Here is a 12464-nt window from a genome sequence, read left to right as displayed (position 1 = left end):
TGGGGGTGCTGGTGGACAGCCAGCTGAACATAAGCCAGCAATATTTCCAGAGAAACTTTTCTATCAAATCATGGTCAGATAAGAGAGAAGTACTTCCCTACTGGCTACTGAATCGAAGATCCATGCATTACTTTTTCCTAGTAACACTTCTAAGCAAAAAGTCAGTTTGAAATTGTTTCCAAAGAGAGAAAATATTTGTTTTTAAGAAAGGTCAGTGTAGAATTCAGACTATTTCCTGACTGTATGTATCTGAATGTTCTTTGTTTGATCAGAATGCCTTCCTTTTCTTTAAAGACTAATTTGCTTAATTGGTATAGAGTATGTATTCAGTGTCCTCCTTCCAGGTGTCACATCTCAACACGGTGTGAGCCACTCTGCACCTCTGCAGGGGTCTTGTGAACCACGCACTCCTTCATGACTGCCAGCCACCCCCCCAGCCCTCCTGGAGGGGACAGCCAGCCGAGGGACCGCCTCCACAGCGGGTGACCCCTGCCTGCTGTCACCCGGCAGCAACGCCCATGCAGCAGTGCTGAGGGGCTCCATGCCCTGTGCCAGGGCTTTGTTCCATGCACAGCCCTTCCAGCTGAGCTTCCCAGTTTCTGCCTGCTTGTCACATTGAATGTTACTTTCTGTGTTTAATGTTTCAGATTTGTGTGAAGTTTAAAAAAATAAAAAAGAAAAGTTGAAGCGTGCCAGTTATTCCTCTGAGGTTTCAGAACACAAACTTTGCAGTTCTGCTGTTTGGCACAGGCTGCCACAGATGGAAGACAGATATCTGTCCACCAAGTCTTAAAGAGGACCACATTTTTTTGTTTAGAAATTTTTGCTGTTCAGCACTTACAGCCACATAATCAGCCAGACCAGCCCTTCCCTCCACAGCAAGTGCATTCCCAAAATGAACAGGGGAGACCACTGACTGCCCAGGATTCACACACCCAGAGATATCTGGGGCACATTGGGACTGCCTTGATGGATAGTTTTGGAAAGAAAGGGGCCAACTTTTTCTAACCTGGCTTGAAAAGCTCTGAAACTCACATACCCTTCTACCATAAGGGAGCTCATTTACTGAAAAGGAAAACAAAGTTGTCCAGTAGCCTTTTCAGCAACATCAGCCAGGAAGGTTTGCTAATTCTGAGCCGTTCCAACCCAAATATCCGAGGGAAGCTGTTGAATTGGTGCATGCTCTTGCTAAATCAGCTGTGTTCCCTTGCCTGCTGATGGCTGCTGACTTTGACCTCAAATAATCCAGCTTCCTCCCCCTAAGTGTTGCAGTTGCTCTCTGCTATCACACCTGATCTTTCACAAAAGTTTCTGCACCTTCCAGGCTTGTCACAAGAGCCCTTGGAGCATAAGCTGAAGCCAGCTTGACACAACAGATTTCCTTTTTCTCCTGGAAACACACATATGCCACAGAGACTGCAGTTCACCACTGATGCACTTCAAGCCTCCTGAGCACACCCAGGTGGGACAGCACTTTTGCAAAATGGGCAGCACTGCTGCTTCCTTTTCTTCACATCTTTTTTTTTCCCCTTTTAAAGTAAAAAGATGGTTAAAGCAACTCTATTTGAGGTTAGTTCCTAATTTATGCTCACTGAGCTGTCTTGTGCTGTGTCCAAAACTGGCACAGAAACATTGTCAACTTTTCCTGGAACCCCTATGCACAGCCTGGCAAATGAAGCTTTCTCTTCTGCTCCAGCATCCCTGAAGCCTGAATATTTTCAAGGCTTAAAGATTTCTTGCTCATGGAGAAGGGTGGTGCCTGCATGACTGCATGCATGCAAGAAGTTTTCAGGAGCAGCAGAGAGTAAGCTATGTCACCAAAGTCCTGCAGTGCTCACTCCTCTCTTCCTTTCTGCACGACATCTCGGGGAAAATTCAGGGAGAAAATGAATGCTGAAAAACGAGAGGCACTGGGCAGTGTCTGGAGGAAAGCAGGTAAACTTGCTACCCCAGGGACAAGGGCATGGCTGGCGGGAGGGGAGAATCCAGACTGCTGGTTTGCTCCCAGCTGGGGATTAAGGAGGCGCAGGTGAACCAAGGCCACGTGCCCTACTAATAGCAGCAGCCTTCTGCTCAAAATAAGAAGCAGGTTCACACATTTGTTCTCCAGTTGGGTTCAGACGTAAGCTGCAACACAGATGTTCACAGGGCACAAAGGGGACGCCCAGCAGAGCTGGCTGCAAAAGAAAATTTACGGGAATGACAGCAAGTTGCCTTTTACAGCAGGCTCTCTAGAGAGACAGTAAAAGGGAAGCTCATTCCACTATGATTTTTTTCCCTGAAACTCCTCCTTGTGTAAGGTTTCACTACAGCTCATCTCCAGAGGCTGCAAATGAATTAAGAAGAGGAGAAAACACGGAAAAGCAAAATAAGAAAGCAAAGCAGAAAACAAAGCAGAACAAGTGAGAGTGAAGAAACGTATCACAAAAGGGAGCAGTAAGGACATATCAATAGATATGAGAAATACTAGGAAAATATAAACAATGGAAACATTGATCTTTTGCACACACTCTGAAAGGATGATTAGACATGGGATCCTCTGACAGGCCTGGACACAAGTCTGGACATCCAGGAGCTCTAGTAGTAGGACATTAAATGATCTAGGCAGGTACTAGCCCCATACATAAATTGGAGACAATGGTTCATCTCCAGCTTTTGCAAAATATCTTGGGACCTACAGGTGAAGCACACTATGAAGATATGTTGCATTCAAATTTTTACAGAAAAAGCAACTGAGTGCAAAAATCCATTTTTGTGAATTTCATGCACAAGCATTTAACCTCTCCTCATTTTTAAATCTCTTCAAAGTTTCTCACACAGATCAAGGTAAGTCCAATTGTTACATCCAGGTATTCAAGAAATCTTTCACTCCTTCAAACTGAACTGAATCTCAAAAAACTGCCTAGGTCTATGAACTCCTTGGAAAGAATAAGAAATTCTAAATCTTCTCTCATTTATCTTTCTCCATTGCTAGGGGTTTAGCAGAGCTTCAGGAACCATAAAGTGTGACCTGACTTTTAAAAAAGAAATCACCTGAAAATTGCTTTGTTACATGCAAGAATGTCTTTCTGAAATTGCCTGAATATTTTCTGTAAATGATTGAAGTGAGATGTGAGCTTCACTGAAACACCTAAGAAGAAAATTTCCAGAACTTCAGTGTACCCAAGTTTTCAACCTTTATGGTCATTTCCTTCCCATATTTAGTTATATCCATACCTTTACTACCTTCAACAGTTGCAAAAAAATCCCAAAGGAAACAAAGATGTAAAGCCAGATGAAGTACAGACTCAAGTATAGAGGGATCAAGAGTAGAGGCACTTCCTCTCACTGATTTTACCTTCAAAACTTCTTACTTGCTTGTGGAGACTCACCTTTTTGTTCACTCTAAAGTTAAGTTTGTGGGTTTGGCTAAACATCTGTCTCTGAGCAACTGTGAACACCATAACCTTCCTAATTTCTGTCCAACAATAACCATGTGTTACTGAAAATTCATCCTGCAAAGATCCATCACACTGTCCCTTTCACAGCAACTGAGATTTATCACGAGTTGTATTAAACTGTCAACAAAACTCACATGGTCCAAAGCAACCAACACGAAACATGAACGTATCCATTACACGTACCTATTTATTGCAGTTTCAAGAAGCATGTAATCCTGAAGAACTGCTTCAAGTTCCAAATCCAAGACCTGATAAAAAAAGATTATATATATTTAAAGTCATTAAAAGTATATGGCTTAAGCATATAAAATGAAAAATATATATATATTGTGCAAAATACTTCTTAGAAATGAGTTCTTCTGAAGCTGTGCATCACCTGAGAAATGTTGTGGGTGATAACAATGATGGTATGGTTATTTATAGCACATCACATTCAAGGTATACAATATTGTATAGATTCTTAAGCAACTTCTATATGAGTTCAAAATTAGTCGAAAACTCAAAAAAAAATCCACCCCAAATTTTCAAATAGCAATTCTGCTACAATCATTTGCAATGAAAAATGAAAGTAATATATTGAGCATGAAAAACTGCAAGTGGCATATCAGAAAATATAAATGATTTAGGAAACCACAAGCATCCTTATGTACCTTTAAGCAGTATTCTGCCTTTAGCTTGCAGCAAAACAGTGACATGAATAGGGAAACCACATGAAAAATCAAGGGTATTCTTAAGTGCACTTTTTCTTTAACGTCCTAAAATGCTGAACATGGCAGTTCTGTTACAGGTGTGAAATTCTGGATGCACATTCTTGTAAGGATAAATATAACAGCTAATCACAAGTAATCTCAGAGTCTCTGTAAATTTTCCTGCTGATTCTCACACAGTCACCCTGATCATAATGCATTTGTTAAATCTGGTGTGATTAACAAAGCAAAAAGGAAGAAGATGCAGCAATAGAAAGAAACAGGCTCAGCAAACCAAGGAAAGACACACAGGAGAAAAAAAAAAAGAAAAACTAAAAAAGAGAAGCGAGTTCATGTGTCCAAATGCACTTGATCTGATCTCTGTTCTGGACAATCACCATCATTAGTACATGCTCTATTGAGAATTTCTGTGACACTACTGGAAACTTGGCATTCTGCAACAGGAAACACCATTTCACACAGGACTGCCACGCAGCCACAGCTCTTAAAGGTGATTAAGGGCCTATATTAGAAAAAGTCTTGTCTCTTTTCTTTCCACTGAGTTTTTCCTGTGCTTTCCACAGCAGCTTTGCTACTGGTACCCACCACATGATTCCCAGTGAAGGCAAAGACTTGTCTATGCCCACCATGCATCAGTGGTCACCTGGCTGGGAGCACCCATGTGTCCCAGCTGAAGAGCAGACATTTGCTTCTCCAAAGGATCAGCCCACCCAAGGAGTCCTGGACTCCCTCTGTTCGCTTATGTGAGCTGGAAATTTTCAAGCAGAGAGATGAAATGTAAATACCAGCATGGATAATTATTTCACTGCTCATCTTTTGCAAGATAATCAGACAGAAAGATAAGACTAGCTCTGAGGAAGAGAATCAGTAGGATTTTTTATCCAGCAACAGCATGAAAGATTCTGCCAATTCTTCTTACAAAAGCAACAGTTCGTTGATTTGTAGCTGCTGCCTACTTTCATGTGCAAGAACAACAGAAATCCCTCACTGGTCTTCTCTACATATTTTCAGGCAATCACTACAAACATGATAATTTCTAGGATTATTTATTCTACACTGTGTAACCATTCCTGCTGTTGATGTCAGCTGCAGACAAGCCAGGCTCAGAAGCTTGGATTCAATCACACAGGCACGAGTAACATCACTACATCTCCACCCTTTGCACCTCCTACTCAATTCCCCATAAGAGATTTCCACAATAATGCATAATCACAAAGAGAATGTCATTAAAGTTTAAGTGAATCTCAGCCAAATGCCACCTTTAAAATGAGTGGGAGCTACTTACTAGATAATACCAGTAAAAATCTGCAAGATCAGAAGGTGGCCAAAGTTTACCCTTTATTTTCTAAAGTAATGTGCTCCTTTTTTTTTTTCCTACAGTAATGTCCTTGCTTTTTTCTACTTCTTCATTAGTTAGCCTTCTAACAACTTTTTCCACATAGAATCACAGAAAATCTCCAGTTGGAAGGCACCCACAGAAGGCACCCAAGAATCACTGAGTCAAGATCTCTGCACCTTGCAGAACTACCTAAAGCTAGGCCAAAGAACTATGAGCATTGTCTGGACACTCTTTGGATTCTGACAAGCTTGGTGCTGCGACTATTTCCTTGGGGAGCCTGCTCCAGTGACTGACCACCAGTTAAGCACCTTTTCATAACACCCAGTCTGAACTTCCCTGCAACTTCGTTCCACATCCATGTGTCCTGTCACTGATCCCCAGAGAAGGGATATCAGCACCTTCACCTCTGCTGGTCTCTCTTGAGGCACACCCTAAGCTATGTGTTCCCTCTTACTTATCACCTTCATTTCTTACCCAATTTATGACTGCCCATTTTACCTTCACTTGCAAGGCCTCTGCAGTTGACATCAAGCACTCACCACACCTTGACAGGAATTACCACCCATCAGAGGTAGCACGTTAACCACCTAAATGTATGCTGTTCTCTGGCTGAAACACCTTCAGCCAAGTGACCCTGGCAATAGGTAGAGATTCCAGGGACTGGACTGTCAGGTCCCGCAAAACTCGTGTCATAAGGGTAACCTTCAAACTGACCAGGTGTAAAAACCCACTCATTCGATAATGCGTGAAATTATATTTCTCAAAGACACATTTCAGGAGATTGTTGACCTGAGAATTTCTTATGACATATTTATAGAGAAATGTTATGAATTACTGCATGGCTGAGATAGCTCTGTGACAGAAAGTTTGCAGCCAAAGATAAGAACAATTGTGTGTTAAGTGCAAGCACACAATTTGCTGTGCATAATATTAACAGTGTTTATTTTAGAATTGACCACCCACCTGACTGTTCCAAAAAACCTCCTGGAGTTGCTAAAAGATGCCAGAGAAAGTTTTCACTTGTAGCAGACTTTCTATCTTTAATAACACCAGCTGTCACTTTTACAAACACATTATGCCCTTCACAGTTATCCCATATTCTGCAAACACCAAAAAACTCCAAACTCTCCCACAGTTATTAACATCTGCTTCACTTACTGATTCTGACAAACTGAAGGACAAAGGCATGATTTAACAGATTGCTCCACATAAAGCAGCTATGCAGTCCACAGAAGGATTCATCAAATACCCCTGTCAGAGAGCTTTATAAAGCATAGCTTAATGAACGTATGCAAATTGCTATAATATATAAAATGATACCACTTCTGCAAGTAACATGCCTATGAAATCTATGGAGAATGGTAAGACAGATCAATCTACTTTGTCTTTGAAATAAAGTGATTTGGTTTCCTCCAGATAATTTCAATCTTTTTTTTTTCTTCAATGCCTTGAGGTACACATTACATACAGTGAACCATTGCTTTAGGCAATGGAAGATGTGATTATTCAATAGGAAAAACATGCAAGAGACAAACTGGAAGCACACTGGTACTCTTCAATATTTTCCTTCAATGTTTTGACACACTGGCACTTCTAAAAAATTGTTTTTTCCAAGCTTTGTTGCATTTAAACCGCCCTGATTTTTTTCTGCTGTTGCTGGATGTGAGATTGAAGTCGAGTGCAAGTCAGGCTGATATTTACAGCATGAGGAAATGCTCAGAGATATGAAAGTGCATCAGAAAACAACATGCATCTAGGATGATCGCTGCTGTTGCTGTTTTCAACATTATTGATCTAGAAATTTGATCTTTTTTTTTCCATCAAGATAAGGAAAGAATAGCTTATGAGCTAAAATGATTTTCGATGAAAAAAATCAACATTTTCTAGAGCTTTATCCCTTCTGAGAACTGAAAGTTCTTTTCACCAACTGACTTGAAAAAAATATAAAAATACACTTGTGTTTTGCCAAAGAAGCTAAAACCCACAGTCACCCTTTAAGAACTTTGTGCGAAAATAATCAGAACTTCTCTAATTTTTTTACTTTGGAGAAAAAAAAAAAAAACCACATGAAAAAGAACACGGCACAGTATGTGCATCAGAAACCAGAAGGTGCAAAGTTCCTGGATCTCAGCTTTCCCACTTACGTTTAAGGCCAGGCAGGTGTGAAAGAGAAAGAGGACTGTGAAGTACCATGATTATCTCTCTGTCTCTCATGCTGGGACCATAAAAGGAAAACCAACACTAGGTAACCTTTTCTTGGGCGGTTTTTGGTTATGTTAGGAGAATTCCCAGTGTAGTAGTCTAACAGATAAACAATTTCAACTTTTATTTTATATCACAGTATGACAGAATGACTTAGGTTGTAAAAGACCTCTGACATCATTGAGTCCAACCATTAGCTCAGCACTGTCAAGGCCACCACTGAATCATGTGCCTAAGCACCAAATTTACAATACTTTTAAATACTCCCAGGGCTGGTGACCCAACCACTTCCCTGGGCAGCCTGTTCCAATGCCTGACCATCCTTTCACTGAAGAAAAATTTCCTCATATCCAATCTAAACTTACCCTGGCACAACTTGAAGCCATTTCCTCTTGTTTTATTGCTTGTAATCAGGGAGAAGAGACTGACTCCCACCAGTTTGCAACTGCCTTTCAAATACAGAGGGATAAGGTCCTGTCAAGCCTCCTTTTCTTAAGGCTAAACAACTTCATTTTCCTCAGCTGCTCCTCACAAGGCTTGTGCAGTAGGTCCTTCATGCATTAGATGTTTCTTGTAAAAACAGAAGTAATTGCTGTTTCTGTCAAAGCTAGACACAACTTTTGCTCAGTGCCTTAGGCAAAATGACCAAGATGAGCAATACTTGGTGCAGGAGTCTCAAATTTCCCCATCATGGGACCACAGTTTCTGCACTGACAATTAACTAAATTGTAAAATAAGAGTCCAAGTTGGAATACTATGTCAGAAATGTATTGTGATCTCCTCATTCTAAAGGCACTAACTTGTAAAATCCTTTCCATTCTGTTACACTAAATATGTGCCAGGCACTGTGGAAAAAGCTTTTATTTCTGTGCAAATGTATATACATTAGATTGAGTGTTCATAACGTTTTTCTAGATTTGGGTTTATACAACTGACAATTAAGGGGTGATATCTTTAACACTATGTATCACTTCTAGATGCCAGTATCACTTCTGGATGACAGTTAGCAATATTTAACAAAGCAGGCAATTCTCATTTTTATGTCTTTTGTTTTTGTATTCAGATTTGGTCCTCCAGCTTTGCATTCAGTTGAACACTAAAATCAGGGAATAAATGAACATGACAAGCCTTCCTTTATTATACTTCATTTCTCAAAATAACTTTTTCAGCTTCCATCATTACCATCCCTGTTTTAGATTTGTTCTGTTTAACATAAATCTACAAGTACAGAAAAATCTCTCCCCTTTTGACTGTGCATCAAGGCCAACAGATTCACAGTTGATATCGGTAATAAAGGCAAATTAAGGAAGTTCCATGTCACACCTCCCCTCTTATCTCCTGAACCTATATAAAATTATACGAATTACCATAAGTAAAATGAAACATTCTAACTTTTCCCTGAAATAGAGAGAAAATTATTATTCCTGGGAGTCAGTCTTCTTATAGCTCCCTTAAGATGTAACATCTAATAGATTTTAGGTTACAAAAAGAGCCTCTTATACAGATTCCAGATTCAGTATAAGAAAAGAGCTTCAATAAAGTATATTAACCTATAGATCACCACTGACAAAATTACAGTCACACTGTGTGCAATGGAATGTGCTGTTACTTTGTGGTGGTTTGTTGGGTTTTTTTCCTTCAGGAACAGCAGCATTTAAAATCAGGATGTACTGCTGTAACAAAATAGGTGAGAAGCAGAGCCAGTCCACCCAGTCCCACATCCCTACCACTGACAGATTCCTGCCATCCATTGCAGTGAGGATATTAACCCACCAATGTTAGGGACAAACTACCTATGCTGGACAGCAGCATCGTCAGTAACAGCAAATGTTTCTGGGACAATCCTGAGCTGAGAGTGAAGTAGGTGAGAAAGGGCAATCCTTGCTTTGATAAGGTCCTTGGCAAGCTAGTACAAACCCATGTTACCTGTTAAAAAAGAAAAGTGAGGGAAATAAAAAAAGGTTTGTTAGATTGCAGACCTTTTCCTATTCAAAGAAAGTGAATTTCCAGTGGCTGAAAATGCCCTCTTTCCGTGACCTGTGGGAAAATGCAAGAAAGCACTCACTGCTCTGAAGTCTGTCTCAAAAGTAGGCAACCTAGGTGCAAAGACTCCCAACCTGAAATATTTCTGTGGAAGTATTGAGCAACATTGCTGTGGTAGACAATTCTGAAGGGAAGGGTCCCCACCTGTCCTGACAAAGGCAGGGAAGGCACACAACACAGCCACTGCTTTTGGTTTTACAATGTAGAGCCTGAGCCACCTTCCTCCATCTCTACAGAGTGTCTGAGATACAAAGAAATGTGCTGCTGTCAGTCTAGAGGTTGAAATAGAAAATTCATAAGGAAATACATACCTTTGGGGTTTTTTGTTTTAAAAGTGAGGCAGAAGCACTGCACTCTTCAACCCAGTGAAAGACTGGCTAAACAGCTGAATGCAGTAGATGCAATAAATCTCTAAACCCTTACCTTTTCTAATTAAAGTGACAACTCTTGGAAACCCTTGTTCAAATCGTCAAAAGGAATGCAAAAAAGAGTTCCCATAAGTTCAATACAGGTATTATTTTTTACAAGACTTATGAGGACAACATCTGTGTATGTCAAATTCAGTATGACTATGACATTCATTTGTCCTGGAAAGTCTTTAAACACTAGTACCTTAACATCTTTAACTAGTACACTTAAACATCTGAACAGTATGTCATCCCATTCCTGCATAAAAAGATCACTCAGAAATATCCACCAGTAACATCCTGTCTCAGAAAAGACAGGTAAGTTTAAAAAAACACAGGAGAAACAAAAGGACCATCAATAGACACCTATTATAATGGGAGCCAGATACAATTCACGGGTGTTTACTTACATTTCTTGAAAGAATGAAAAGAATAATGTTCCCTTCAGTCACAGAAACAAACACGGAAGATGAGCTGTAAAGAGGAGCTAGATCAAACAACTTGGGAGGAGTCTAGGAAGCCTTCCTAAGCAGTCAGTCATGCCTGCTGTTAGAAAAGGAGGCCAGACACCAAGATGTCATTCTCTGAATGGTCAGATCCACTAAGGAATAGCTTATCAAGACAAGAATTATTAGCAGACAGGCTAGTGGCAGAATTAGTTCACCATGGTGATGATAAAACAGTATCAGGAAAGCAGGGGAATTTTAAGAAAAGGCAGCTAAAAATACCTGCCTAACACACACTCCTCCAAGTCCTTCTCATCTCGAGGATGCTGATGCTTCAAAGTTAGCTGTCCCAACAGACAGCCCTGTACTCTATCTGCCAGTGTCACGGTGACTTATAGTATGCTGTGGTGGGCTTGCAGTCTCTGAGGATTGCATGTCTCTGTGAATGATGAGGATAGCTGCATTTTGTTCCAGTTACTGTGAATTAGGAGCTGAACCCACTGACTAGCAAGCTTTCAGCACAGGCTTCAGCTGGGAAAAGGCTGGGTACAGTCCTTGGGTTGAGTATTGAAGGAATACACTTCTCAGAAGGATGAACTGGGTCTTGTTCAGGTTTCTATTCCTGCTTTGCCCAGGAGGACTGATAACAGTGTCCTTTCCATAGAGACACATGCACTTCACACAAGCCCTTCCTAGCATCACCAACAAAAGACTAAGACCAGAGTCACTTATGTTTTTCAGGAAAGGATAACCCAAACTCCAAGAGTCTGGCAACAACAAGGAAATTCTTGTACTGACCTTGGACTGCAGCCTTCTGTCATCTGTTAATAACCAGCAGAAGCCACTAACCACTGCATTGTGGCAGTGTAGACACAGGAGCAGTGGTCAGTCTCCTGTTTAGTCTTTTTGGTAACGCTATGACTTCATATTGCATGCCTGGCCGGTTTTTGTCGACACCTGTAAATGCTTCTATGTATTCTCATAAAGACTTCCCTAAATTTACCAAATTACCACTTCATGTTAGTTTGGTTTTCTTCGCAAAACTTGCAGTTTGTTCCAGAACTTCACCCTCTTGGGATGTTTGAAAAGTTTCCGTTAATGTTCAGTCTAAATTCATTCAGGACTAATTAACAAACATATTATCTCGAGCAGTTATTATCCCTCAATTTCAACAGCTCTCCTCCTTCTCTGGTGTTTGCCCTCCAAAGGAATTTAGTACAAAGGCTGTATTTCCTGGACATTATATACAAGCTATTAGGAATGAGGGTTTAGCATATTTTGTCAGAAAGAAGGTAATGAACCATTGGGAAAATGTATTTAAGTTGTTTATTGTTTTGGTTTTTTAACTAATAAACAAAAGGCAGATGCTGATTTCTTTTCCTAGTTACTCCAATATAAACCAGGAATGGTTGGACCTGTATGGAGAGCAATCCATAATCTACGGCTAGAGGTAAGTACTGCATCTGAGCAGGCATCTCCCCAGGGCTGCAGTGAGGATTGTGAGCACTAAACTGCCAGCAGAGAAGAAATATCTGATAGAGAAGGGAAGAAAGATTGGCATCTGTCATGTAAGAGCCATTTTCTAGAGGCCTTCAAAAATAAAAGGCATTGATCATAGATTTCTTACAGTTCAAAGGAACTTGAAAACCAATATATCTGGCATCTAGACTCATACTCTCTGGGTAGAAGTTCTACCTGCTTCAGTTCAGATTGGACACAGAGAAAAGTTCAGTGGGAGGGTGATTGGTCCCTGGAACAGGCTCCCCAGGGAAGTGGTTACAACACTGAGCCTGTCACAGCTCAAGGTGTATCTGGATGATGCTCTCAGTCATATGGGTTAGTTTTAAGTTGTCCTGCAAGGAGCAGGGAGCTGGGCTCAA

The 12464-nt window shown here is 40.6% G+C and overlaps 1 protein-coding gene across 5 annotated transcripts in view; it reads right to left on the bottom strand.

The window, feature by feature from the left end:
- Positions 1-12464, bottom strand: part of ENOX1 (ecto-NOX disulfide-thiol exchanger 1) — a 360099-nt gene that overhangs the window by 283613 nt on the left and 64022 nt on the right. For all 5 annotated transcript variants that reach the window (XM_063392151.1, XM_063392147.1, XM_063392150.1 and 2 more), the window contains one exon: positions 3624-3688. The gene's annotated coding sequence lies outside the window, so the exon portion shown is untranslated. The remainder of the gene's footprint in view (positions 1-3623; positions 3689-12464) is intronic.

Source organism: Prinia subflava, chromosome 3, assembly GCF_021018805.1.
Source record: "Prinia subflava isolate CZ2003 ecotype Zambia chromosome 3, Cam_Psub_1.2, whole genome shotgun sequence".
Classification (NCBI taxonomy): domain Eukaryota; kingdom Metazoa; phylum Chordata; class Aves; order Passeriformes; family Cisticolidae; genus Prinia; species Prinia subflava.
This window is presented reverse-complemented; position numbering and strand designations above follow the sequence as displayed.